Source organism: Lathyrus oleraceus, chromosome 3 (assembly GCF_024323335.1).
Source record: "Lathyrus oleraceus cultivar Zhongwan6 chromosome 3, CAAS_Psat_ZW6_1.0, whole genome shotgun sequence".
NCBI lineage: Eukaryota > Viridiplantae > Streptophyta > Magnoliopsida > Fabales > Fabaceae > Lathyrus > Lathyrus oleraceus.
This window is the reverse complement of record NC_066581.1, coordinates 330,428,786-330,434,058: the sequence shown is the minus strand read 5'-3', so window position 1 is coordinate 330,434,058 and position 5,273 is coordinate 330,428,786. Positions and strand designations below refer to the sequence as shown.

General features: G+C 36.9%; 1 long non-coding RNA gene across 1 annotated transcript; it reads left to right on the top strand.

Moving 5' to 3' along the window:
- The first annotated feature begins 650 nt into the window (after positions 1 to 650).
- LOC127129226 (uncharacterized) lies at positions 651 to 1,868 on the top strand. The gene is made up of 3 exons (XR_007806227.1): positions 651 to 712; positions 1,390 to 1,612; positions 1,777 to 1,868. It is a non-coding gene; the product is annotated as an uncharacterized LOC127129226 (long non-coding RNA).
- The last annotated feature ends 3,405 nt before the right edge of the window (positions 1,869 to 5,273 follow it).

The window sequence follows — 5,273 nt, the reverse complement described above, 5'->3', positions numbered from 1 at the left end:
TCCACTTATGAAAGCGCTTTTAAGGTAAAAGCGCTCTTATAGGTCTCAGTCTCACATCTATGAGTTTCACACTTATGAAAGCGCTTTTAAGGTAAAAGCGCTCTTATAGGTCTCATGGGTTTCACACTTATGAAAGCGCTTTTAAGGTAAAAGCGCTCTTATAGGTCTCAGTCTCACATCTATGAGTTTCACACTTATGAAAGCGCTTTTAAGGTAAAAGCGCTCTTATAGGTCTCATGGGTTTCACACTTATGAAAGCGCTTTTAAGGTAAAAGCGCTCTTATAGGTCTCAGTCTCACACACTTATGAAAGCGCTTTTAAGGTAAAAGCGCTCTTATAGGTCTCATGGGTTTCACACTTATGAAAGCGCTTTTGAGGTAAAAGCGCTCTTATAGGTCTCATGGGTTTCAGACTTATGAAAGCGCTTTTAAGGTAAAAGCGCTCTTATAGGTCTCAGTCTCACATCTATGAAAGCGCTTTCATGGTAAAAGCGCTCTCATAGGTCATTTATAAAAATTATAATAAATCTAATATTACAAAATCCCTGACTTTCAGAAATCCCTCTTTCACTCTCTCTCGTTCGAAGCTCTCGCTGCCCTGGAAAAAATTCCACAGAGTACCTGGAAATCTCAACGATAAACACTGCAAATTTGAAAGAGACTGCATTCGAAAGAGAAGGATTCAATACCTGGAAATCTCATTGCGTTTTAAGGTTAGGTTTTCGTGTCTTTCTGTTTTGCCCTAGAAGTCAAAGAATAGGTGGTCGATTTTGGTTTGAATGGACTTGCATTGCTACATTATGGGTTATTTATTTGTCAGTATCGATTATTAGAGTTTGTGACTATGTTTGCTTAATATTCTGTAACTTACCGAAAGTTTCATCTTGTTCTGATATAAATGATATTCTGTAACTTGCATCGCCATTGACTTAGAAATAATGTTGGGAGTTCTAATAGAATCAGTGCCTTTTCAACATTTGTTTAAATTTGCTGAGAAAGTAGGAAGGAATGAACTGATATGTTTGCACCATTGTATCCTCATATTCTAACTATTACTGAAATTTCAGAAAGTGATTTTGATGTTAAATGTTGGATACTCAAATGGAATAACTTTGTCTGCTACAGTGATATATGTGATATGGTTTCAAGAACTTAGAGCAATGTCTCATATTTTGGCAATCCTATTACATGTTGGTTTGAATGAACAGTTAAACTTCAAAATGTACATTCATATTTTGGCATAACTTTGTCTGCTACAGTCATATTTTGGCAATCCTATTTAATGTTGTAAAATGATGTTTTAATATTATGTGAATTTTTAAGATGGTCACTGTAGTGTAAAATGAACCCTGATGGACTATATGTACATTTTTCATGTGCTTGTCTGCAGGTTGTTGAGTATCGTGGTGAGCAAATAGGAGGTCTTGAGGATCTGAGGGAACCATATATGTTGTTTTCTTCCTTTATAGATAAATTCTTGCTTAGCTTTTATTACATGGTTTGCGTCTAATTGAAAACTTCACGTCTTTGCCCATTTCAGGTTCTTACAAAATCGGTACTGCGTCTGAATCTGTTAATGCAGCTTACATATTTTCTAGAAAAGATCTTTCTCGGTATGTCTTTCAGCTTAGATATTATACAAACCCAAAGCATGTGTTTAATCATTTAGTATCTAGAATGAATCATTATGTTCAATTATTCATGTTAAGCTAATGAATCAAGTTACCAAAATATGTTAGTTATGTATGTTGCTTTATTATTTGACCTTGATATGCAGGCCTGCTATACAGATTCCCTGCGCAAGCAAAGCTGTTGTAGCTGTCCGGTTCTGTCCTATATTTTTTAATCTCAAAGCGACAAACTCAGGTACTTGTGCACTTAGTATAGTTCTGTTTACAACCAGTAACTATGTACAACCAGTTATATGTGGTACTGTTCCAATTAAACTGCCTGTGTGGGATGTATTCCGTCTTAAATCTATATGACCTCTTACTAGTAAAGATCATGAGTGGTGGCCTAGAGGTTCAAAGTGATTGGTCTGAGCTAATTAGACAGTTTTATATTATTTAGCTCTAGTTATGCATTAGGAAGCAGTTATGATATTTGGAACTGTGTTTTGGTCGCAACAAGCTCTTGAGTTCTTGGAAAGGAGACAGACAAAAGACTCAAAATAGTGGGACTTAGACGAGTTTCACCCAATAAAAGAGTGTTAGAGTTGGTATTGTTAGCACTCCTTTTATTAATATTAGTCCACGTAGTTTAACTATTGATATACCGGTTCGTCCATTGACACACTAACCTTATATCCCCATCGAGTTGATAATTTAATAAAATTGATAATGTGAATTGAATTTCTTGGTTCTTGAATTTCTTGGTTCTTACTTGTGAATTGAATTTCTTGAATGATCGATTACTTGGTTCTTGAATTGTTCATGTGCATCATATAAGTTTCTTGAATTGTTTTATACGTTATGACTTATCCTTGATGTTGTTTTATATGTACAGCGCTCATTCCCTGTGTTTCCGTGAGTTTGACCTTCTCGACGTTGCTGTTCGGTAAATCCGAGGTAAATTTCTTCCTCAAATTACTGGTACACTGTGATGAATTTGTCTGAAATTGCGTGAATATGTTGTGTTTTCTTGCTCCGTATTCATTCCGTGTATACTTTGGGTTTTGACAGAAACGCGTTATACCGTTTTGTACCCTAATTACTTTGCGTTAAAACCATGGATAAGACATGGATGTATTCCAATCGATTGTCGAAAGAGTACGAGAATGGGGTATCGAAATTTGTTAAGTTTGCTATTGCGCACGCCAAAGACCCCAATCGAATGACATGTCCTTGCTTGAGTTGCTGTTATGGGAGTCAGGTTGACGCGGTTCAGTTGGCATCGCATTTACTACGGTATGGAATTGATAGAAGTTATACATGTTGGAATTTGCATGGTGAGAAAAGTAACGAGAATGTTGAATCGGGGTATAATACGACCTATGCTTCAAACGACGATTGCACAGATACATATGATTATGATCGAGTCGAAGAGATTGCAGAAGCGCTTGAAGAAGATCTTAAGGACTGTCCCAAAATGTTCGAGAGGTTGGTAAGCGATGCAGAGAAACCGTTGTATAATGGTTGTACAAAATTCACAAGATTGTCTGCGTTATTAAAGTTGTACAACTTAAAGGCGGGCAATGGATGGTCGGATAAAAGTTTCACAGAGTTATTAGCTCTTATGAAAGATATACTACCAGAGGATAATGTTCTTCCCAATCGAACGTATGAGGCCAAAAAGATGTTGTGCTCTATTGGCATGAGCTATGATAAGATACATGCCTGTTCAAACGATTGCGTTTTGTTTCGAAACGAGTATGCATCGTTAAATGAGTGTCCTAAATGTGGTGCCCCTCGATATAAGAAAAAGTTGTCTCCAGCAAAAGTCTTATGGTATTTTCCTATAATTCCGAGATTTAGACGCATGTATCGTAGTGAAACCGATTCAAGACACTTGACTTGGCATGCAGATGAAAGAATTATTGATGGAAAGTTTCGACATCCGGCAGATTCACCCCAGTGGATGAAAATTGATAATGATTATCCTGAATTTGGAAAAGAAGCAAGAAACCTTCGCTTGGCATTGTCTACTGATGGAATGAACCCACATGGTATTCAAAGTATCTCGCATAGCACATGGCCTGTGATTCTTATGATTTATAACCTACCTCCATGGCTATGTATGAAGCGTAAGTACATGATGTTATCTATGTTAATTTCTGGGCCTAAACAACCAGGGAATGACATAGACGTATACTTGACACCCTTAATCGAAGATTTAAAGTTTTTGTGGGAGAACGGTGTGGAGGTTTATGATGGGTATAGGAAAGAAAGTTTCAACTTGAGGGCGATGTTGTTTGGAACAATTAATGATTTTCCAGCATACGGAAATCTATCAGGGTACAGCATTAAAGGTGAAAAAGCGTGTCCTGTTTGTGAAGACGGAACCGATACGATGCGATTGGACCTTTGTCATAAGAATGTCTTTCTCGGTCATCGTAGATTCTTAAATTCTAATCATCACTACCGTGGGTGGAGAAAAGCATTCAATGGAAATACAGAAGAAGGTAGAGCTCCAACAATGTTGACAGGTGATCAAATTTTTGAAAAGGTGAAGGACGTAAGTACTAAGTTTGGCAAGCCTTTTGCACATACACTTGTCAAGAGTGGGTGGAAGAAAAGGTCAATTTTTTTTGAACTGCCATATTGGAAGTCTTTGTATGTAAGACATTTCCTCGATGTTATGCATATTGAAAAAAATGTATTTGACAGTGTTATTGGTACGTTACTCAATATACAAGGAAAGTCTAAGGATGGCCTTAATGTAAGGAAGGACATGGTAAACATGGGAATGAGAACTGAATTGGGACCCGTGAAGAAAGGAAAACGAACATATCTACCACCTGCTGTTTACACTCTATCTAGAAAGGAGAAAAAAATATTGTGTAAGTTCCTAAGTGAAGTTAAAGTTCCAGAAGGCTACTCATCAGATATTAGAAGACTTGTGTCTATGAAAGACCTCAAGTTAAAGAGTTTAAAGACGCATGATTGCCATGTTATAATGGAACATTTTCTACCGATAAGTATACGTTCTATTCTGCCAGAAAAAGTAAGAAGCGCAATAACTAAATTGTGTTTTTTCTTCAAGTCAATTTGCAGTAAGATGATCGATCCTGCGATCTTACCAACATTGCAAAAAGAAATAGTTGTTACTTTGTGTGATCTTGAAATGTATTTTCCTCCCTCGTTTTTTGACATAATGGTCCATCTAGTCGTTCATCTTGTGAAAGAGACACAATTGTGCGGACCAGCTTATATGAGATGGATGTACCCTGCTGAACGTTATATGAAAATATTAAAAGGGTATGTGAAAAACCGAAGTCGACCAGAGGGTTGTATTGCCGAACGATACATTGTTGAAGAAGCGGTTGAGTTTTGTACAGAATATTTGTCAAATGTTCAATCAATTGGACTCCCCAAATCTCATATTCTTGAAAAAAAAGAAGGTAAACAGCTAATTGGAAATAAAGTTGTGACAGTATCAAGGGTCGAACGAGATCAAGTGCATTTGTATGTTCTGCACAATGAGATTGAGGTTGAGCCGTATGTTGAAATGCACAAGGGTGTTCTTCGAGGTTTAAATCCGAATAGAAATGAGAATTGGATAGTACGAGAGCACAATCGAAGTTTCATACCATGGTTTAAGGAACATATTTATTCA